The sequence below is a fragment of the Phalacrocorax aristotelis genome, chromosome 1 (genome assembly GCF_949628215.1).
Source record: "Phalacrocorax aristotelis chromosome 1, bGulAri2.1, whole genome shotgun sequence".
Classification (NCBI taxonomy): Eukaryota; Metazoa; Chordata; class Aves; order Suliformes; family Phalacrocoracidae; genus Phalacrocorax; species Phalacrocorax aristotelis.
Genome location: NC_134276.1, coordinates 5320879 through 5345380, shown reverse-complemented (window position 1 = coordinate 5345380; position 24502 = coordinate 5320879). Strand labels below are relative to the sequence as shown.

At 40.2% G+C, this 24502-nt stretch overlaps 1 protein-coding gene across 4 annotated transcripts in view; it reads left to right on the top strand.

Annotated features, from left to right (window-relative positions):
- TENM4 (teneurin transmembrane protein 4) overlaps window positions 1-24502 on the top strand; it is a 609630-nt gene that overhangs the window by 89087 nt on the left and 496041 nt on the right. For 3 of the 4 annotated variants that reach the window (XM_075076149.1, XM_075076381.1, XM_075075986.1), the window contains exon 2: window positions 2327-2469. The exons of the other annotated variant lie outside the window; for it this stretch is intronic. The gene's annotated coding sequence lies outside the window, so the exon portion shown is untranslated. The remainder of the gene's footprint in view (window positions 1-2326; window positions 2470-24502) is intronic. 4 annotated transcript variants of the gene reach the window in all.

Genomic DNA, 24502 nt, shown 5'->3' with positions numbered 1-24502 from the left:
AAATATGGAACTCCTATTTCCAATTTTGTAACAAGATCTGACAGTTTTGCTCTTATTTTTTATAATAACCTTACTCACAGTACTCCAGGAGCTAAAGCTTCAAGAAGAAAACATAAATGAATGCTTGGAGTATAAAAATACTTTAATTTAATACTGCAAGTTTTGGGGATATTTTTGTTTTAATTTTTTTTTTATCATCAAGAGGTATATCCAATACCAATTTTCTGTATTTTAATTATGTCTGGAAAATGCTGCTCATTGTAAACAAGCCACATAGTTATTTAACATGCAGATTTTAGCTCAGGGATTTGAAGCAGTCTAGTGGGCTAAGACACATACTCTACATTTCCATTCGTTTACTCACAGAAGTTTGCCAGGACTCACCAGATACATTTCAATAATCTCACCTTTTCTTTGCATTGTGATTTTTCTTTTCCTTGTTGAATTAATATTATAAACACATTAATGGAGCTGTTGGTGGAGAGAATATATACTGTTTCAGTTCCTTCACTGCTGTAAATCAGCATAGTGCCATTTACATCAGCAAAGCTACTATTTACCCCAGCTGAACATCTCCTCCATCAGTTCTAATATTAACTCGGTTAAAAATAGGAGATTTATATTTAAACCTTTGCTTCCTGAAGTGACAGTAGGTGGGCCAACTTGCAACATGATCAACATTTACAGAATTATCTCTACTGGAATCCATTTATGTCACTTCCTAACAATCAAAACATAACGGCTTTTTGGAATTGCCATTGCTTTAATTTTTACAAAAAAGCAAGGCTATTAATTAAAAAAAAAAACCAACACAAAACAAAACCCCACAAAAACCACCAGAAAACAGTGAGCCCTGATGCAGCATGCATGCATGTGCATAAACAGCGTACAACATGATAGTGGTATGCATCATTCCCTGAACCAGTACTTGTGGAAAGGGGTGGTGCACTGGCGTTATACATGGGGAGCAGCAATAGTGAGGTGGGGGGATCTCAGAGTCCCGTTGTCATTGCATAACTTGTGAGTTAGTGCATGATTTTGTTTTATAATAAACTTAGAGCCATTTGAGATGCCATGGCCTATTCAGGATGCCCAAACTTATTTAAGAGACTGGCAGAGAAGAAGAGAAGATGCAGGATCTGCAGGAAACACACAGTTTCTGGATGTAGCTGGAGGACAATCAGAATAACTAGGGCATCTCTAGTGGCATTGGACAGTTTTGTGTGGACAGCTGAGCTGACTTGTGTCTTACATCTGCAGTCACAATTTTTCAAGTTATTTTTTGATAACACTGAGGGGCATGATAATTGTGACCTATCAGAAGCTGTTGGCCTTTAGCAAGATCATATACTGGCTCATTTTCACTCCTGTGCCACATATTACACCTGGGACTGTTGTCACTAAACTGAGTGACATTACCAAATATGCCTCGCAGTAAACTTATATATAGATTTAAGTGCCTACAAAACTGAGAGTTGTGTTCAAGTCCCCATTAAGTACTGAGCTGCTAAAACAATGCTCATTATCCAATCAAATTTAAAGTGTCTGAACAATATGGACCATGGGACTGAGACAGTAATTTTTTGATGTAGGTTGAAACAATCGGTCTTACCCAGCTGCCAGACACAGGATTCATTCTCCTATAATTCCTTAAAAAAGACCAATATAAGTCTGTGAAAACAATATTTCAGTGATATCTTAAAATAAGTAAATGTGCTTTATTATCAACATTAAACATAAAATCTAGAAAAGAAGAAAAATAATGTTGTTATAAGGTTTGTCCCATGAAAAACTTATTCTTTCTCCAGTTTTAAATATGTGTGCATACTAACCTAGGTCCAATTTCATTCCACTCAGCTTGAAGCACCTCACATTTGGTGTACTGTTGCTCCTTATCTGGCCTTTGAGACCACACCTGAACTGTGAGGCCACCCATGGCTGGTGGCATGCCCTGTACCTCTTGGATAGGAACGAGCCTGGAATGTGCCATAACTCTGTTCTGGTTGCCCAGGCGCCTGGGGAAATCGAAGCACGGGAAGGCAGCTTGGGCATGGCTGTGCTGTAGATACAAAGGTGGATAGACATCCATTTCTCTGTATCAATACAGACATAAAGACAGATACCAGTTGCTGTCTGATGAGATGGTAGCTTGGGGAGAACGTGCTTCTGATGTAGGTGCTTTAGTTAAGTGCTCACAGATAGGGGGAATCTGGGTCTTTGAACCGACAAAAGATCCTACATGGACAATCCTGACAGCTACCATGCGAACATTTACAAATCCATGCCGGTCTTTTCTGACACCCAACACCTGGCTCCTTTTCTGTAGTGAGAATGGCTGGACCATTGCAGTGGCGCACTGATTTTTGTGGATGGTGAACACAAAAAGGGGATTGAGAGGAGACCGCCCGAGTTATTCTGACACATGACTTGAGTGCTTTCTATTCTTAGACAAATGAGGATCTGAAATATGTAAGTACACTATCATTATTCTATAGATTTATTTGTAAAAATGAGAGAAAGAAATAAAACTCTTAATCTATCCTGGGTATGGGATTTATACATCCATCTTTTTCTTTCAATGTGTGTTTATACTTAAGTGGAGTTGATAAATCAAGATTTTTCTTGTGATATTTTAAAGCATGATTATTTGTCTCTCGATTCCATCCTTTTCCTTTAAAGAAATGAAAAGAGCAAAAACCATGAAATTATATTTACAGTGTCATTTTAAATGCATTGTCTAATAAATAGTGATAACTTGGAAGATCCATTTTTTTTTCTCTATTGTTAACAAGAGATTTAACCAAAATGATTGAATCAAGATAAGAAATGATCCCAGGTTCCTCAAGCCTGAATAAATGACATTGTCAATGTTAATATGCTGTTCTGGAAGTTCATCTGAAGTATAAGGAATAACCTAAATATAATTTCATGGCAGCTCATATCCTACTTAGCATAATTTATTCTTGACTACAATCTCCATTCTCTGTGTTTCACCAGCATTTCCAATATACCAAGTACCCACCAACACTTTTTACTCTTCCGCACTCCCAGTACAAGTAAAGATAACACTTTTTTTTTTCCAAAAAAATACAAACTGTACGTTGACTTCCAAACTGACAACTTCACCTTGACTTCCACCAACACTTTGCTGAATTAGCGCAACCAATACTTTTACAATAATGTGCTTTTACAATAACATGTGGATCTACTATTTCTGACTCACCTAATGATGCTGCATAAGATGCCTTTTAGAACTGCATTATTCCCCATAAAATATTACTTGTGTTTAACAAATAATAAATAGAGTTTGTCAGCAACAGAATGTTGTACCTCAGTTTTCTGAGTTCACATCCCAAAATATTTCAAAAAGGAGAAAAGAAAATCAATAGAAATATGAAATGTCCTTAAAGCGCTACATATACCAAAGCTTTAACTAGCCGTAGATAAAGATTTAGAAACATAATTACGTTTATTTCTACAGCTTCAAGTCAGGAACTCCATCCTTCAAAGTACAGAAACAAATCAACAAGAGCTGTAATGGCCTGACTGTAAGGACGAGGCTGAGTCCTATGATATTTCTGCGTTTGAAATCCAGCACAGGAGAATGTCTGTATTCAGACAGGGTTTAAAGTATAGCTCTGTATTTCAAGGATGTGCTGATTCTTCTTTGGTTTTAAACAATAAGCATATGCTTGTATACTTCTCTCGGTCCAGGCTATAATTATGTTCAGATTATAGTGTTTATCTAGTAATGAGACTAGCCTGAATTCTTGCAGCTTTGGGTAAGTTCTTGAAAATGCACACTGGAACAGTAGCAGGCAGATTGTTCTTGATATGTCTTTATTAAAATAAATGCGTTTAAAGGAATGTTTAGATTTCTGACTGTAGCTGACTGATTTGGAGGAGATTGGTATAGCAATAATGCTATTATATCAAGCCTCTCTTTATTTTGGGGATTCCCAGAGATATTTCAATAAAAGAAACTATAGCCTAGGCATCTCCGGTATGTTAGAGGGAGAAAACAAGGTTTTTTCAGGACAAATGAAAAGTGTAGCAAGGCAGTAGCGGAGCACTCGTATTTCCTTTCAGAAAAGAAATGAAAAGCCTCTGAGTGGTAAAGCGGAGCAGTTGGACATCTTCTTAGACATGCAGATATGCAAAGGACATTGACGACACCACGAAATATCTGCATATCTCCAGATAGGAGCTTTTCTATCATAATTTGTTCAGCAGCTATTAAAATATCCCATTCCTGGAAGAAAAAGCCCTCGCAGGTATCAGGACTTTCTTAACAAGAGGAAAGAAACCTTAGTTGCCACAAATTTTACTTTTTGAGAGATGGATCAACCTAACCTAGACTTTTTGACAGATAGGGAAACAAGCCAAGATTATATTAAAAATTGTGCTGGGGGTAACCATTCTCTGCCAGATGTATTGCATATACCCTGCTGTGTGCGTGGGTATTTATGGGTATGTCTATACAACATATCCAGTCAAGGAAAAAAAATATTTATGGGAAGGTGTGTTAATATCTGGTTGTCCATGGCTAAAAACATACAGTGTTAATACATTGTCCTAGCAAATGGAAGTGAAGGACATAAATGAAGGGTTATTCCCATAGTGATTCGGTAGTTCAAAGAAATTAATCAGTACTACAGGTTTGCTGGAAAAGAGTGAATGGGGGATCCATTCATCTTGGTTCCCTGTGGTTGCTATCTGATAGTAAATCTCATCCACCACTACCTGTGTGGGGAACCCTGACAACTGGGAGGAATCTGAGTTATCTGAACCATGCATCTCCCCACATGTCACCAGGATGGGGATTTACATTTGAAATAGGAATTGGTTTATAACCCTGCAGAAATGCACAAGAGTAATAAATGGATCTTATCAGTACGTCCGGCCAGTTTTGAGTTCCTGCAGAAACGTTGCCACATAAGGATCTCTGAGGTACTCAGATATCAGTATGATTAGCCTGGTAGACAGACCTCTGTGCTGGGGAAGCAAGGTCAGTGCTCCTGGGACAATAGGAGACATAAAGATTCAATAATAATATCTTATTCTATCAAATGATGTCTGCAGAACACTTTACAATCGTTATGTGAAGGACAAAAGAAACCACATATATAGAGAGGTAAAGGCTGACATTTCTACAGTGCATTTAATTAACAGAATTCCACACAAGCCTGGCCTTTGGAAGAAAAATAATCTTTGGTTGCACACTGGGCATGTTGAGCTTCCATAATAAACACACAGGGAAACCCTTTAAGGCATCTACTGAATCAAGGCTATTGTTTTGCTGGTGCCACGTCCTTAAAGACCCTGAGGTTGAAAGGCCTTCTATAAAGGTGAAATCTGTTTTGCTTACTACAAGTAGGGGGTTGATGGAGACAGGAAACAGCAGCAATAACTGATCATTTCTATTAACGATGCTTTTCAAGCTGTTGGAGCTCTTGACATAGCTGAGTTTCAGTGAGGAGACAGAACATGTCTAGGTAGAAATATCTGCCAAGAGCCAGTACAAGCGCTGTTTATGGGAAGTGTTGCAGTTCCGTTTGTTGTTAAGGAGTGGTCCAATGAGCACTTGTTAACATTTTTTATTGGTTCCTATTAAGAAATTGTCATTTTCTTCTTCTACTGGCAGTGCTTCAAGGAACCCAGACTACAAAATTAACCTATCCCAAAATAAAGCCACTTATTACTCCATATCAGGGTTCACCCCTATTGTTATGGAAATGGGATGATCAGAAATTATCATCCAACAGAAATGATCATCCAACCATGCCCTTAGTTCACATGTTCTTATGGCTTGTTCTCTCTAGAATCACTTTTTAGTTTTGGATCCTGCCCTGCAGCAGAAAATTAAGGGGGGTGGTGTGACCTAGTGTGAAGACCACAGGGCGGGGATGTAGTAAAGTGACCTTACATCTACTCTGGATTTACAAGGGCTTGATTTTATCACTGTAGCTTGCCAATTTATGCAATGAAATTAATGAGATTGACCAATATTCATAAAGCATGTTGAGATAAATAGAATAAAAATATTCCTTAGTAGTTACATGTTTTTATTATAATTTCTTTTTTTCCCTTAATGATAGACTCTTTCCAGAAAATGAGCCCAGGATGGGAATAGGTGATATATTCAGACCCTTGCAGCCTCCGCTATATAAATTAATTTCCAGCACCCTGTCCTTTAGTCGAAAATATTAAAGTACACTACCTGTTTCGCTAGACATGGATCTTTTCTGTGGCATATGGTTGGCATTGCTACATGATAATTTATCAGAAGGATTTGGGAAAGGCACAGAATGCCCCAAAAATGGCGAAGCAAGCTGATTCTTTTTTTAGACGTGGGACAAGAAAAAGCATAGTTGCTGATGTGCACAGTAATATTTTTTCTCCTATATAAAACTGTTGGGATAAGTACATTGTGTGGAGTGAGGCATAGAGCTCTCCTAGAAACCAAAAATATCTTTAGAAATTGAATATTTATAATGGAATTAACAAGACTGCCACTGTCGTAGCTTCAGGTCTGAAGTCACTATCATTGCCAGTCTATGAGAGAATAAATTGTATAATAGGTGCAAAGTGGCTAAAATATAAAGAGTGCCAAAAAGCGTTGGTTTTTTTTTTTAACTTTTTCCACATGAATCAGATGTATGAACAGGTCACCCAGGGACGTTGGGCAATCTCCGTTCTTGGTGACTTTCAAACAGTGGGACAAATTCTTGCACTACGTAATCTAACTGGACCTGCTTTTGAGACAGAGGTTTGACTACAGATCTCCAGAGGTCCTGGTCAAACCTGAATAATTTTTGATTCTGGGAAGGGAGGCCATCAAAGATGAAAGTTCATAGAAGAATCTGGAAAGTGCATCTTTGTTATTACTCAAAGGCATCTCTATCTTTACAGATGTCTTAGTGGGACAAGGAGTTTTTCTGTTTACCTACTTCTCAGAGGGAAGGACAAGTCCACCTTCTCTGACAGCTCTAGGAAACAGTGTGAGGAGAGGTTGGCTGAATTTGCTGATGCACACATTTAGCTTCAGCTAAACGTTAGCTGAAGTTTCCTTTCTCCATGTCACCAGTTTTATAGTGGGGATTTAGCACTGCCTATTCTGCACCAGATATCCCCATGCAAAGAGGTGGGATGAGATTCCTGGCTGGAGGCTTTTCCATCCTTGTAACTTCCTTTCGTATGTAATGCCATTGCAGTTGCTATATGTGAACAGTAAACTGTTATCAGCCACTTCAGCATATCTGTGCTAAGGAGGAGGTTAATCCTTCTGGGTCCTCAGCTGAGGTTCCTCGTAACAGCAATATGGCAGACACTGACATATCCAAACTGCCCGAGGGGTCAGGATACGGGCCAAGTGGCTTGTCCCATTCTTGCATTTTCCTACTCAAAGTGCACTGTGAGTTTCTTCAACCCAAAGCCAGACTGACAGCCAACAGATAGGCCATACGGACAACACTGACATCACAGAATCCCAGACTGGTGGGGGTTGGAAGGGACCTCTGGAGCTCATCCCGTCCCACCCCCTGCTGGAGCAGGCAGCCCCAGAGCAGGGGCACAGGAACGCGTCCAGGCGGGGGGTGAATGTCGCCAGGGAAGGGACCCCACAGCCTCTCTGGGCAGCCTGTGCCCCTGCTCTGGCACCCGCACAGCAAAGGGGTTTCTCCTCATGTTCAGGTGGAACTTCCCGTGTTCCAGCTTGTGCCCGTTGCCCCTTGGCCTGTCGTTGGGCACCGCTGAAAAGAGTCCAGCCCATCCTCTTGACACCTGCCCTTCAGATATTTATAAGCATTGAGGAGATCCCCCCTCAGTCTTGTCTTCTCCAGGCCCATGTCCCAGTGAGACATACTCATTGGGATTCTCCTACTGTCCACTCCCACCTTTCTCACCTCCACTCAGTCCCATTCTTTTATCCTTGCTTACTTTTCCTGCCTCTGGCATGAGTGGGGAAAGCAAATTTTTCTGCTTGTCTGCTTGTTTCTGTACTACAAGAAGGCAGGATTGTAGGTAGGAAATCAACAGTGTGCGTATCATGGCTGCAGTTTGAGAAGAGGGCTCCATAATATCTGTATCTATCGTGTCCTCACAGGTAACTCTGCATTGAGCCAGAGCAGCAATTTCAGGCTCTTTAACCCTCACAACAGTAGGATTCCTATATTCTATTTTCTCCTCAGGGTTTACTGAAGTTAGATCTAGGTAGACAGACTGGTCTTCTCTTGGCCACTGCTCTGAAGAGAATTGCACACTGTGTTGTCCTCTCTGTATCTAGATCTGTGCCATTTTTGGTGGCTCCAAATACTATGGCTGTGTGAGATGCTCCTTGAAAAGTTTTCTGCTGCCTCTCCAAATCCGTGCCTGCTGCATGAGTCCCAGCTCACCGTATTTTAGTAAAACATCCACAAACTTAGGGTGAAGGGTATTTGTGGCAAAGGATTGTCTGAGCCACAATCTTCTGCTGTGTCAACTTCCATTGCACTTTGGTGGCCTTCAGCCGACAGGAGTGATTTGAAGTTCCATGCCATTAGAAATAGTTAAAGAAGTTTCCACAGTAAGAAGGCTCACTGTGGAGCTTCAAAATAGATTTTTCAAACCGTTTCTGAGCACTCCTTTTCCCCACCTGTGTGGCCTAGATAGCACAATCCTCAGTGTATCAGCAGATAAAGCAATTATGTATTTTCAGCTGGTCCTTAAAAATGCATCCAGCCCTGTGCAAATACCTTTACTCTTTGCATATAATAAGGATGCAAGACCTTTCCACCTGCCTCTTATCTTCCTATTGCAGATAGGGCAGGAGGGAAAGGGGCCTCCCGCCACAAGAAGGTGAACTCTGAATTTGGTACGTGATCTGCAGGACAGAAACAGTTAATTCTTCTGAATGCATTCTTTTCAATAGAGATGGCTTTTGAAAACAGAATTTAATGAAATCCAGCGTCCTTTTCAGAAAATATTTGAAGGAAGTCTGTTCGATAACACTTGTCAATCAATCCTTTCCTATTGTTACCTTTTTTTTTCCTCCTACCCCCCCACCCCCCCTTTTTTTAATTGGCATCTGTCTGGAAGGACGCAAACAAATCCCATGCTGGTATCTTAACTAGGATATTGTGGAACTGTTCTTTTCAATCCTTGAATTTCTCTGCTGATACAGATAAATAAATTGCAAAGCCTATATTAATAGGTGCAAGGGGCAAAAGCATAAGAAAAGCTTCAAAAACATGCAAAGAAGTCCTTGAGTATATTGAGAGGATACTTTTTGAAATCATATTTACTCTGTTACTAATAAGTTGTCAAAATATATGCAAGACTCTGCACACTAAAATCATCAGACAATTAACTCGCCTTTCTCTACAAAATAAGTCAAACTCAAAATAAGCAGATATTTAACCTTTGAACATTTGATGATCCCTTTCTGTTAAATGTTATGGTATTGCTAGCTGTTTCCGAGGATTTAGCAGAAATGTTTTAGTTATACGCTTATTACTCTAAAAATCAGGCTTAGAACAGGTATAAAAGTCTGTAGCAATATTTTCTACCAACTTTGCCATTCATTTCCATTTCACTTTATTGTGGAATACTAAGCTATTTGACGTTTGCTGGTGTTCCTGTAAACAGGTGTACTGCATTTATGGTTTAATTACCTGGGACTTCTTATACTTCATCATACTCATTTAACCTCATGCTACTACATACCTGGCTTTACCTGCTATTTAAACCATCAGTACACAACTAAGTAGGAGTTCATAAAGATTCAGCTGAAGTACATCAAGCAGGCTGTTGTAACAATAGGTGAAAGTATGCGTATGTCCAAAGGACTGCTGAGCATCTTCTCGAGCAGCATAATTATTATGCACAAGAAAACAATTTTCTCACCAGCCTGTGCAAGATTATCTTTTATGATGGCATTTTCTATCAATAGTCATGTGAGATAGAAGGATTCATTTTAAATTCAAACATTACAGCCTGCCAGATTAATAAACCATATTTATGAAATAATAATAAGTCCCTGAATGTGTTTTTTAACTCAGGAGATTGAACACTGATATTGAGCAGGTGTCTCTCTTCAGGAGCCCTGTAGTGCTATAGGGCACGCTGTTTGCTGTGCTACTGATACACTGGGAGCCAGACCGAAGGATGGGGTTGGCACACACAAAGCCTGCGTGTTTCTACTGCAGTGTGAAGTCGCATATCAGAACATGGACAGATGTTTTGCTGTTTTGGGACGTTCTTAGCTTCTTGAAACCATGGTTTCTCTTCTCCCGGTTCATGAGCGGAGATGTGAATGAACGTGAAGCCTTCAGAAGTTCTTGAAAAGGATTTACAAAGACACACACACAAAATTCAAGAATACAGAAAAGCTTAAAATTTCATTAGGTTTAAGCATGAACAGGGATGGACGACTAGGCATCATCAGTCTCTAGTTTGCTCAAGAGGGTCAGGAAGGTAAAAATTTCCATGGAAAAGAATCGGGCTTGAGTCAAAGTTTGTGACAAAATATTTTTTAAAAAAATTGGTTTCAGTTTCACTGGATCAGTGAAAACTAGAACATCTTATTTTTCTTAACAGTCATTCACATGTTGGACTTCTCGATACCAAGATGGAATTGAGATTAGCGTACTCACAGTGGCCCTAAAAATTTCTGCTGTTTTTAGACTTTGTTGTAAAATAAGTAGACTATTCCTTTGTGCCTTGAGAAGGAAAACTTCTAGGTGTGACCGAGGTTAGTACATCTTGACTGAGGGCTTCACTGCACTTCAAAAGTGGGGTGCTTCTGTTGTACCCCTGTAGGGGACAGTACACCTCTCTTCCTAGTGGGAATAATTGGCTACCAGCATAAATATGCCTTACACTGCTGCTCTTCCCTTGCTGTAAGGGGAATAAGGTGCAGAGAGCTGTGACAGTTTTAAATGGGTTTAGCTGAAAACTGGGTTCTGTATACGTATAGCCATACAGGTAACTAACTGCCCTCAAAACTGACTGAGGCATGTAGGTATAGAAATGTGGTCTTGGACTGTAAAAGCCTGAAACAATGGTTCTGCCTGATGCAGGAAAGCAATGATGGGAATACACAGCCCTGTCATCTCACCAGGGAGCTTCAGCTCCAAATCCATTTCATAATAATTTTAAACCACAGCTGTCTAATTGTTTTAGCAAAAAAAAAAAAATAAAAAAAAATTTGCTAGGTCTTTCAGGATTCAGGATGAATATTTGGGCTGCAGTAGAACACCACTGTCTCTGGAGGTCTCCTAGCAGAGCCCCTGAGAGACTAAGATGCTTTTAGCAAGACATAATATCTTTCATCATGGAAACACATACGGCCACGTGCCTTTTCTGCTGTTGTTAAGGAGAGCACTCCATAAGTATGTCTAAAGGACAAAGTGGCCTTGGGATTTGATTGGTTGCAAACCATCACAGATCTGAATCTGAATTAGTATTTAATTGCATCAAACCATTGCCTGGCAAGGTCTATCAGCTGGTTTGGTTTTATTTCCTCAAGCTTCATACACTAGTACTGCTGACGGGAAGGGAACAACGTCAAAGACACCAGATCCCCAGCACTGCTGGCCACCAGAAAATGAAGAAGGGAGACCTGAGAGAGCTGAATTTATAAAACAGAAGATGAAAAAATACATTTGAACAGGAGCAACAGCACAGAAAAGAGTGTCAGAGAAGGCAGTGAGAAAACAAAAGAGAAGGAAACAGCAAGGAGAGCAGGACCAGCATTGAAATGAGGGAGATAGTAAGGAGTTGGTAGGTACCGTCAAAGCCTGGTTGTGGGGGCCAAAGGAAAAGAGCAGCTGAATTTCTTCCCACATTCTGCAGCTGGTTTTTAATTAATAAATACACAGATCATGCCAAAATAAAGCAATGGAACACCCACTTTCACCTCCTGTGTAACAGGATCTCCTTGGTTAAACCTGTGTTAAGCCTGGCAGTTCACATCGTTGACTTTTTCTCCCAGCCACTGTCTAATCACCGCTCTTTGGAGCCAACATCTTGTTCCTGCAGTTGTCCACAGCCCTTCCTTCAGGAAAATATGGAACCAGTACTGCAGCATTAGCGATAGAAACTGATCCCTGAGGAAATATTATTAATGCTGCGGGAGAGGTGTTCAGGTGGATGGCTGACTTGCAGAGGCGCGTGCATGCAGCCTGGGCAGTCTTGGTTTCTGTTACTGTCTCTTCATTCTCAAGTGAGAGCAATTTTGTTGATCTTCTCTAACTTTCTGGTTTACATCTGTACTAAAATGATCAACGGGCTAGCGCAAGAAGAGAATATTGACAAAACAGATGCTGCTCTGTCACAGAGCAGAACTAAGCGGACCTTTTACTTAATCTTGCTATTCCAATCATGCCTTGATTTTACTCTGACAAATCAGTTCTCAGAGGTGAACTGGCAGTCCTGAACATCGGGGTGATTTGGGTTGTTGTCTGACTTAGAGAGCAGTTTGAAGGGACAGACTAAAGTCCTGTAATTGAGCAACCTTGAACTCAAGATCTAAGCCTTAATTTCATAGATTGGTCTCAATTTTAATTTCTGTGGAAAAGTTTAGCTACAATAAGATTTGCCCTAAAGGTTCAGCAGATTGTCTATGAATATCATCTTATGTCAAGTCTGTCCAAGATTTCTTAAAAAGTTGGTTCAGTTTAGTTTTTCCTTTGTTGTTATGAAACGTGTATCCTAGAATCTGATAATTAAAGAATTTTGAATCATTGCATTCACTTGGTTAGGCCACAAGGTGTATCTCTGCAAGGGTGCTCCACTTCTCCCGCATCAGCAAAACCCTTGGTGGCAAAACAAGCATCAAGCATTTTGCCGGATGGATTGCAGAGAAAGAATTCAGCTTTAAAAAGGCAAGTAAAATTAAACTTACAGCTCTGGGAAGAAAGCCAATCTTTAGTATTAATAATAATTCCATTGTTTTTAATCCACTTATCATTACATAAGTTGATTTTTCTTGATTTCTGTTAATTAACAAATATTTAATTGATTTAGCAATTCACTAATGTTCTTGATGGCAAAATATTTAACGGAGGTGCAGCGAAGCCAACGGCTATAAGGGATTTCAATGGGTTTTTTTCACATTGTAGTTACTGAATGCCAGCCAGCACTTATGATCTGCAACCCCCCTTTGTTTTTAGAGAAGCTATGTCTGGAAAAATAACTGAAGGTTAATTATTGTATCTATCCCAACTACAGCAAGTCATAAGCAATATATTAAATTAAGAAGCCTATATAAAAAAACCCACAGCTCCAAGTGACCCAGACAATTAGATCAGCAACCTAATCTAACGGTTTCAAAATTTCAAAGATTTTTGAGGTCAGAAAAACCATTAGCTCTTCCACCTTGACCTCCCATTTAATGGGGGTGATGGAATTTCATTCATTCCCAGTTGGAGCCTAGCAACTTCTGTGCTGGACAAATCTTATCTTCCAGAGACGCCCTGAGCTGGTTCAGAGGCAGAGGTCCCACCATGCCTATTGCAAGTGTGCTTAAGTGGTTAAGTGCATTCACTGTTAAGTGTCCGTACCTTTTTTTCTGGTGTGAATTTGTTTAGCTTTACCTTTCGATCCTTGGTTTGTGCCTTTCAATATAATCAGAGGATGCTTCAGTGTCTGTCTCCTCCTTTTGAATTTATTTGTGCACCCAAATAAATTTTTCTCTTCCCTGTCTCTCCCAGTGCTTTTACTTTTCTTTGCATTTCATTTACTTGGGACAGGGAAGCTAATTGATCAATTCCTCTATCAATTTCAGACTGTTTCTCATTTTCTAGCACAATAATGCCTGGCAAATTCAGAGGACCTTATTTTTTAGCATTTTTCTTTTTTCTAACATGGGAAAATAATTTCAGTTTCTCCCAGTACCACTCCTCTTTACTAAGAGCTGATATTTAATGTTGAACTCCTGGACAATATCTCTAGAAAGGTAAATAACACCCTTCATCATGACACAGTCACAAACAAAAGCCTGTCATTTAAAAAAATATATATTAATGGGTCACCTGTCTTGATCCTATAACTGCTGATAACAAGCAGATGGGAAGGAGCTTACTTTAGCCAACCTTGACCTTCAGCCCAAGTGGTTCCCATTATTATCTAGCTACTGATCCTATGTGAAAAGAATTCTTTTCTGGTATTTCTGTGTTAGAACCGCAAAAGCCATGATTTAATAGACGTGCTTATAGCACATTATACGTTACAGGCGTCTTTTCAAAGATTTCAAAGCCACATCCTGACAGTTTCATTTTTTTTTTAAGAGATGCCTTTAATAACCATTTCTTGCTGACTTAAGAAATAAAGGAGGAAAGTGTAACTTCAAAGTGTTGGCAAAATAATATGAATTATCCAAATGTACTTGTAAAGTTGTTTCCAGTTACAGTAGTAGTAACTCAAGACTGATAGCTGATTTCCCCTTTCCCAGCTGTTTCCAATTTAAACCGGTATCTTTTGGAGTTGTTCTGCACTATGATGCTACCCTAGAACAAACCAGTTCATTCAACTCTATTTTCTAAAAAAAATGGAAGCAAAACAAGAAAAAATACAAAAATACCACTAATTAGTATAGTAAGTAGGTATGATACCTCCAGTTCTTTTATCTAAAGAGCTGAAAGACGTAATTAACACAAGTAGAATTATAAAGATTATTAAAAATTTGAATGAGAACATGAAGACCTATGTGTCTTTCAATACAGGGTTGAAAATCTACCAGTAACATTTATATATAAGCTATTATAGGCAGAGATGATATTTTTTCCTTCTTTGCAATATGGCAAAATAAGAGAAAGTAATAAAAGACATTAATATTTAAATAGTTAATCATACATTATTAATAGCATTATAAGTGGCATTAATTAAGATCCTTGCATACCTTTTCCCATCTTCTCTCTATGTTGCTGTCCAGACTAATCATGTAACCTTACTGTACCATTGACCTTTGACCAGAGGCGTAATTATTATTAATTATTATTCTTACTGCTGGCACTGGGCCCACTAAATCTTCCCCTTCAGCTGCTTTCAGAGTTGCAAAATTTTGAACTATTGCAGATCAACCTATGGACCCTTGCAGGTTTTTTCCTTTTTTTCCCCTTTTTCTCCCTTGGGTATGAAATTTCCCCCCCCCGCCCTTGTACATTTTTTTGCTGTTGATCTGTCCTGCTTCTTGTCTTACAACAACAAGGGTGGATTTGTAACGCTGGGAAGGAAAGATTTCTAGCGATGAGGACACTATAGGCCAGGCACAGATTATCTGCAGTGGTTGTGGAGTTTCCTTCATTATGAGAGAAAGTTAAACAAACATCTGTCAGGCATGACCTCCCTGTAGTTAAGCCTGCCTCAGGGCAAGGGGATGGACTAGCTGACCCCTGGAGATCTTCTATGGCCCCAAGTTTGTCCGAGGGGAATAAAGCAGACTGGGCTCGCTCCCATGCATGGTTAAGACCTGGTCTCTCCCATGCACATGCTCACGTGCCTTGCAGTGCTGTAGAAGCCCAGGGAGCATCCTGAACCTGCCTAAAATACTGCACGTATCTCGCTGCTGTCCCTGGCTCCTAGAAGTATATTTGTCTTGACAAAAAGATGACCAAACAATGATTTTAAGTGATCTTCTGTGATCACTTTTCAACATGTTTATTTTTCCTCTTGGTCATCTGCAGTAGAATTTATAAAGAGAAATGGTTTGCTGGCATTCAAACTGGTAGGATACAAATAGAAACACACCAGTGTCCTCAGAGTGTTGTAAATACTCTAAAAGATGTGTTCCTTTTAATGGTGAAAGACGTGCATAATTGTATGCAAAAAGGAGGATCATATGCTGTAGCAAGGCCCATTTATTAGTGCTTTTAGGCTAGAAAATATTTTGAGTATTCAGACCAGTCCCCTTCCTTTCTCCACCAGCAACACCTTATCCTGTTGCATGACATGAGAGTTTGTGTGTTCTTGATCTTTACACCCTCTGTGAGAAGCCATAGCCCCGGCAAGTAATGAAAATAAAATCTCCCCAGGTTCTCCATTGCAAGGTGACGTTTCCCTTATTCTCCCCGTTTGCTGCTTCCATCCTCTGCTCTACAAGAAAGCTTAATGAAGAGACCAAAGAAGAGGCAAAGCTCAGCTCCCCATCCTGGGCTGTCACGACAGAGGCAGGTGTTGCATTATGCAGGGAGGAGCATGCTCCTCAGTAATATTATCCTGGGAATTATCTTAGAGAGATTGACCTGTGAATAATAGCCAAGCCTCAGGGTTAGCCTAGCAGTAATTATCTGCTAGATGTTTTCAATAGCCGTATCCTTTCAGGTCAGGAGGCAAACATGGGGACTCACATCCATGCTTCATGGCAAATTATCATTCAATTACAGTGACTTTTGAACGCCACCAAATGTAAATTGAATTGTCCTTCCTTTCTGGCATCTATTTGTATGAAAAAAATCCAGGGAACTTAAAATGCAAGATATATAAGCAGTCCAGCAGGCATTATATACAGAGTCTGGAACTGTAATAAAATACTTGAAAATTTTGTTTTCCATCAAGCAGTTTTGGAGGGATGTGTGATTTGCAGATATAGGCTGTGTCTTTGTTGCAACTTGAGTTATTCAGTTAGCCGTCCTTTAGCAAGCCAATTCCTGAGAAGGAGTCACCCCAGTACAAGCTGCTTCTTGCACAGACAGGATACATTAGGAACGTAACACACTCGTGTTGCAGCAACTCATGAGCGGTATTAGCTTGGCTCTATTGTAAGATGCGTTCCTAGGCTGGGGCTCATCCCAGCTGGAAGGAGCCAGTAGTAGTTTCCTTCCATCCATTGACAATAAAGGAGTTGAGCATGGCTAGCTCATGTGAAGATGTCCTCAACATCCAAAGTTTAACGAGAGGTGAAACCTACCCTATCTGTGGAGTAGTTCATACTCAGTGTCTCCTTGTATAGCCCTCGCCTGCCCTAATTGTGAGTCAGCTCTTGGAGTCAGAGCGCTCACGTGGTGGCGGACCATGGCTCAGTAAGCTGCAAATGTGTGTGCACTGCTCAGGGATAAGGGGTTAGGTGTTGGAGCAAGAAGAGCCTCATGGTTGCTCTTTTGCTGTGAGAGAAAACATCTTACCATTATGATGTGCAGGCAATAGAGAACTGTGCCTGGCTAACAGCTTTCAGGTAATATAACTTTTTTATTCCATCAAGGTCACCAGCATGAAAACATATTGAAATTAATCCTTAAAGGGACATTATCCACTTCAAATCATAACTTGCAGGTATCTTTCTTAATCTGACTTATTACGGGAATGCCTTAGACCATGTAGAGGGAATTAATTTGAAAGCGCACTTGACTTGTTGTTAGTTATTGATATTCTGTGTTTGATTTTGATTTTGCATGTGGCTTAGCCTGCATGGGGAAAAATCAATAAAATCTCTTTCAGTTTTTTTTTATAGTCTGTTTCTCCCTCCGGCTGCCCAAATAGTGGTGGTTAGATTTCAGGGTCTATTCTGGGACATAATGTCTAAAACCAGGAGGCTTTAATTTGATTTTTTTTCCATCCCGGATTTTATAGAAGTTTGGTTTTGAGATAGTATGAAAAAGATTTTCTAACAAAATGCAAGTTTTGTTTGGAAAAGAAGATGACAAAGTATACAGAAAAACAGCTTGGATTAGGTGCATCTGATCAATGTAAATATTCACAGCTGAGGCAGTCACCACAGATGGGTTTTTTTAGTCAGTGGAGAGAAACAAGCACATCCAGGGTGCAATCTTTTCATTTTAAAAGACACATCTAAAATAAAAACACATAATACGTGCCCTAAAAATGTCTGCTTCGCTCTGGGGATTAGAAAAGGGGCTCGAGGTGACAAGTTTGGATGGACACTAGAGACGACTAAAGTTGCCTAAGTTTCCTTCCTGTGTGCGTGGGATCCCTTTCTATCACTCATGCTGGCATTGCTCCACTGTGCAGGAAGGACACCACTCCTTGGGTGAGAAATCAGGGCTGCAGAATAGTCTTCTAACTCCTAGGCTACAAAGTGATGATGATACCATTCTTTCAGGCAGCTTGGCTGTCTTGGATTCTTGCCTGCAAAGGTGAAAAAATCCAAACAGAAGGAAAAAGAGCATCCCCTTCTACAAAGCCTTTAAACTGGTTCTGAGATCACTTAATAGCAAAGAGCTTAGGTCCTGTGTTAGCAGAAGCTCTTTCTCACCTCTGTTTGCAGAAGCAGGTTTTGAACCTAAATCTTATACTTCTTTTGTGAAAGTTCAGGTCAGTAAGTTACTGCATAAGAGAGTAGGGAACAGGGCAATGCACCATTGTCCATGTCTTGGAAGAATAAATTGAGAGTTACTGAAAGGTTGTAGATACTCAGGTTAAGGAGGGCTGGCCAACCTATGAACCACAAGTTGAGATGAACCAAATAATTTCAGTTCTTAAGTTATGAATGTGGGCAAGCCTCAGTGACATACTCTCTTTAGTGAAATCCTCGACTTTCTTTCTCGAGAACACTGGGACTCTGTAAAGCCTGAGAACTCGAAAGGTAACAAAGAAGAAATACAAACACATTTTTAGTGGACTTTTAGACATGACAAAGAGGTCCTTGCTGCAGTGGAAAATCCATAGGAGGTCACAGAAGAACGAAGGTTACTGTTGCAGAGGAAGTGTAAGGAGGCAACTTTCTTACTGTAAGTTCATCCTTTCTCTACCAAAAGTTAGACAGGATGAATTTGTACTGAGTCTGTGTGAGTCTTAATTCCTTGCTGCTTCTGCTGGTATGGCCTGATCTTATGGTTAAATGGCCATATAAATAGTTTTGGGTAAAATACTTCAGAGAAGTTCGTTTGCTCTATAGTGTGGTGTGACATCCATATATTTTAGCAGCTGTCTCCCCCAGAGAAGAAAAAAATGAAAATTAGAAAAATATTGACATGAAAGATTTCAGTGGCTTGCTGGAAATTGTTGGTTTAAGCCTGTTGACCTAAAGAAACAAAAATGTAAAAGAAAGAAAGAAAACTCCAACCTCCACAAAGGAAAACATGATGTTTCAGTCCAAGTAAAATGTTTCATTTGATCCCACTCCTTTTGTTTTTTCTTTTTTTTCCCCCCCATTAAATTTTGCAGCTGCTTTGTTATTGAAAAGAAAAACAGTAAGAAAGCTCATTCAGGTCAGCCCAAGACATAGTTGCTTCTTTTTCATTGGTTGAGATTCACCTTGTGAATCAAAAAGGGAAAAGAAGCCAGTGTCTTGCAAAACTCCTTTAGAAGCATAAACCAATGCTGTAACATGGATTACTGAGGTAAGATCAAGCATTAATGATAGTTTGGTATTTGTTTTAATTTTGCAGTGAAATACATTGCTATTTTATTTTAAACTTGAGCCAAAGCATATCCTCATGCACAGACTTATGCTTGAATGAGTTCCTCTGTATGGGAATGCTGCCCTGAAAATATATAGGGAAAATTGGGAAATTAAAAGACAATGACAAAAAGCCAGCAAAGCAGAAGTCAGTAAGGTGTCCACTGTGGAATAAAGTTTGATTATTAAATTTAACTAAGTGGTATAAGTCTATATCTTATTACAAATGGATACAGAGAATGCTTGTTGCAGGGGAGCTGAAGTAGTAACAATAGTAATTCCCAATGGGAATTTTGTATTCTACTATAGCATAAATATTTTCCCCTAATAATAATAATGATTAAAAATACAGCCATCAGACACATATCCTGGTTAGATATTTGGCAAGAGAGATGATTTAATCGAATTCCCATTGGAGTGCCATGTAATTGAGATTTTGAATCAACATTTACCATTATGATCTAAAAGAAAAAGGTTTAAAAAAACCTGTTTTGGCTTTCAAGGGAAAGGAGAGTAGAACTATTTATAACATTTAGCCTTCAGGTAACTTGGTTGTTTCTTTGAGTTGCTTTGTCTGAATTAGCAAACAAAATCAATTCTGACTATTTCAATGAGGAAAAAAAGTAACGGAAAGGTTAAAATTTACAAAGTAATATGTGAAAGCTAAGGAGGGAGGAAGAAGACATGATAGCTTGGACGTTAAAAAAAAACCTTATTGTAAGCTTCTCTGGTAAAAAAAATATTGAATTTTTGTAATTCTTTAGCTATGTTATCAGACAAGGCTTATAGTAATCCTCCCAGAAGGTAGATGATCTATAGGTATTTAATGTATTCATGAAAGCTGTGCGGGGTATTGGCAGAATACAGAGCCTGGAGTGGGGAGTTCCCAAGTGGGCTTTGCTGAGCCAGGGCCCCCGTTGACTTACAAATCCAGTCTGAAGAAATACGTGCAAAGCAGCATCTGTGCTAGGCAACTGTGCCGTGTACATCAACACATGTCAGAAACAGGCCTCTCATTAGTTCCCACCTCAGGCTGTGTTGGATACGCATGGAAATGCATGTTCAAAAGTTGGACATGACTCACAGGGAAACAGGTGAAGAACCCTGACACTATCACTGCCAAGCCTGGCAGGAACTTCATTCTGCATGACATTTCTTGTGGCTGGACTCAAACTCCTTTTGCCCTCTGCAGCAGAGTGAAGGCAACTCTTCCGCTCCTCCATGCCATTACAGCCAACCTTGCAGCAATGTAGGAAAAGGTTGCCTAAATTTGTCAGCTAATAGGATGACATCTGTTTCTGCTTCTCTCCTCTCAACCTTTTTGCCTTTTGGCCTTTGCTGTGCATGGGAGGGATGGGGCGCTGCATCCAGATTACAGGACCCTGGGCTGAGAGTCAGGAGATGGAGGAACTACTTTTCTTGATCATAATACAGGTCTTTCTGTTCCTGTGACCTGTTTGACACTCACCAGTCCCTGATTATTCAAAGAGAACTTAAATATTTGATCTTACCCTTATTTCTAAATTACTATTTAATTGCTTTATTTGTAAGCCAAGAAGCTCAATACCTCTTCCATATTCTCAATGATTAACGAATTAGAGAAGCTGTGAGGTTTTCCAGCCAGAAGCGTATCGAGAAAACTATGCTGAGATCTGTAACTCCAATACGAGTAAACGGTCCTTCTTCCATTGATACCAAGAGTGGTGAAGCTGATTCAAACCAGCTGGACCTGGTCTTACAGTTTATTTAACAGTAAACTCTCTAAAAATATTGATTTGCACTGTCTGTACTTCTGCTCTCTGCCTCTGACCCATGGCCTCTTCTTGTGTAAACACACATTCTTTGGTTGGTGAGAGACATAATGATGGTCTAGTTCCATAAGCTGAAATCAGGTTTGTTTAAAAAGCCTCTCCAAGGACACTTCACCCACTGATGGTCCTTATAAATCTGACGCTAATAACAACATTGTGACCTGCCTGGCAATGTGGTAGTGCTGACCGAAAAAGCACAGGCTCAAACAACACAAAGATCACTTTAAGACATTATCATTTAGACATCAAGAGATTTTAAAGTTGAGATTGCAGTATAGAACTTTCTCCATGCCATGGACCTGCAGTGGAAGGAGGTGCGCCAGTATGGGGGACCAACACTTACCTTGGCTGTGTTGTGTCTCCTGCAGTGGCATTGGTGTGCCAAAGGTAAAAGGATGTTGGCTGAATTTTGAGAGAACTCTTCCTCTTCACCTAAAAATATTCAGGGCCTGAATGCTCCGGTGCAGTGACTGGCCCTTTGGTGCCTTGGATAGGATATCAGTACCACCAAGAGGCTCAGACCACGACAGGATAATGGAGTGCCATATGGGGGAGAGCACAAATGTGTATCCTGGGGTACAGATATTGAGGAATATTTAGGAAATATCTATTTATTTGCTGCAAAGATGAATCTAGGTCTTGGCGAGAGAGTGTGCAATGGACTGAGGTTGGAGTTGGGGACACCCAGTGCTGCTGGCAGAGGGAGATCCTTAATCACAAGAGGGTGATTTATGTGCTCAGATGAGCCTTTCCCAGCTAGCTCCCTCAAAATCTTCAGTTCCCTTTTCCTTCTATAAAGAAGTGGCATTTGCCTTTATTGGACAAGGCCAGAAGGACATTATGGGATGGGTGAGGACTAGACCATGGCCTGATTCTCTACTGCCCTTCAGCCTGGTATCTCTGTAGAATGGATGTAAATCATTCCAGTCCACCTTGTTTGCATTTCAGGCCAGGCTGTGCACACATTTCAATACCTGCAGAAATAATCAGTCCCTCCAGATTTTATAAATGAAGGACTGTGTATCAACCTCCTGCTGGAGCTGGCTAACATAGCCTGCATGCACTTTTCTACCTGTGAGCTGGATCTGCAGCAGGTTGTCAAAGTCACTCCACAGTTTCTTGATCGAAGGCTCCGTGTGATCTGTTTGGGCACATAGAGCCTAACAGGTTGGGAAAGAGTCACCGCACAAACTCAGGCACTTAAAAGAGATGCATCATAAGGCAGATCAGATCATTTGCCTTCTGGAGGTGCCTGTTTCCACTGATTGCAAAGAAAAGCCAAGGAAGACTAGCTTATACTCAGATTTCTAATGTGGGATGATCAGCAGCCTATTAAAAAACCCAACAGTATAAATATGTTATATTCATAGGGGTTTTTTTAAAGACATGGGTTCAGAATTTGATGCCTGAAACCACTGCACCTTTCTGAAAAGATCAGCTGGATTAAAATGTAAGTGACAGTAATATGTAAAATTCCTGGAAGCGAAGCAAGTTTTAGGGAAATGGCCATTGAGCCAAATTCCTGGGTATTGGGAAAGCAGTGAAATTCTGCAACTCAATGGAAATACAGGTGGTTTCATGTGCAAATTTTAAGCCCACCAGTGAAAAGCAGAGCTAACCTCCTTGTAGCCTACTACAGAGACACTGAGATCCCTGTCACTTATTAAAGTTTTATGTTGTTCCCCCACGAACAAGGCAATTAATTATTTAGAATACCAATCAATCAGGGGTTAGATGTACTAATCAAACACATTCCAGCTGCTAAGTATTGCTCACTTAAGACATTGATCAGCTGTAGGATGCTCTGTAGACCATTTAGATGAGTATTTTCTGACAATGTGCTTTAAACCCCCTTGAGGTCAAATCTTTGACACCGTCTGCTGGACCATGTGGAAGGTTGAATGCCAGACTGTCTGACAGACTGTAATTATTTTCTGTCCTGATGCCCTTTCTGCAGTCATTAGAGGATCACATTTCTGAGAAAGCCAGAAAAGTTCCTTGTACTGCAAGCAGCTAATGGTCTGAAAATGAGTCTCTTTTGTTATGTTGATGATTTGCCACTGGATGTTGTTTGAAGCCCGAGATCAATTATTTAGGGTTACCTCCACTGGTATCATCTGTTCTTGGTCTTGTGTGGCTCTGTGCTTCCTTGCCATTTCCACCACGATGAAAGACATACAGTCAGTATTGAAATGCATTTGCTCTGCTGGAGGTACCTTCAGTTGCTCTTACAAGGATAGGTGTCAGTGGGGAGCCCCACAGGAGTGCTGATCCAGGACTCTCCAGCTAGGTGCTGTATGAGCATGAGGAAGTCTAGATTTTCTGTCTTTCAGGACAATGCCCCGACTGTTCGCAGAAATTGCTAAGAGAAATTAAGATGACATTTCACAATACATAATTGAAGAATGAGACACATTGTTTGCAGTCCTAACATGACTGCAAATTTAGGCTATTGCCTAGCAAGTTACTATACGAATTCCCCTTACGTTGACCCCTGTGGTAATTGGAATTTCAATTATTCATTTTCAATTACAAGCATGGCATGATGATCACAAATGTCATTAAGTATTAAATTACATCTAATGATAGATGGATGGAGGGATAGATAGATGCCTCTCCAGATCTTTTCTTTATTTAATGCCAGTAAATCAAACCGATGCTTTTTATAGAACTTTTTTAAAATACCAGAAAGATGGTAAAATGCCATTTATTTGCCGCAGATAAAAACTTGTTAATGCACATTACCTGAGTGCAGGGTAAGTTTTCATCGTCTGTCATTAAGACGAGTGGTGCCCAGTGTGTGTGTACACAAAGGCGGGTACTTTGGTCTGCAATGAGTAGCAAGGCGAGGGGAGGCCATTTGCTTCCTGACTTATGAGAGATGATATCCTGGTGCCCATAACTGGGATCTTTGTTTAACAGCCTCCTCAGTGTCTTTCCGTCGTGCACTTGCATGTAGAGCAAGCTCAATCGCACACCGTATTTTAGAAACCTGGAAGTCTGGGTGGGGAAATTATGAGGGAGATGTAATGCCATAAATACTCTCAACCTGTGTTAGGTGACCTGCACTCACCTGTGTTAGTCCTCATGGGGAATTTTTACACCCATGAACAAGAAAGAGGTTGAGGACAGGGTTTTTAGGCCAGGTTGAGCCCTGACCCAGCTCTAGAGCTGCAGGGGGTAGTGGGAGGCAGAAAACCACAGGAGTGCTCTTGCTTTGAAGCACATGCAAACAGGAGCTTACCTCCTGCCTTAGGTACATTTTGCTATTTTGCCTGTGGTATTCAGTCCGTCCCAGCAGGAGAAATCTGCAGAAAGACTCTGGAAAGATGAAAGAGCCCAGAACTGCTCCATAAGA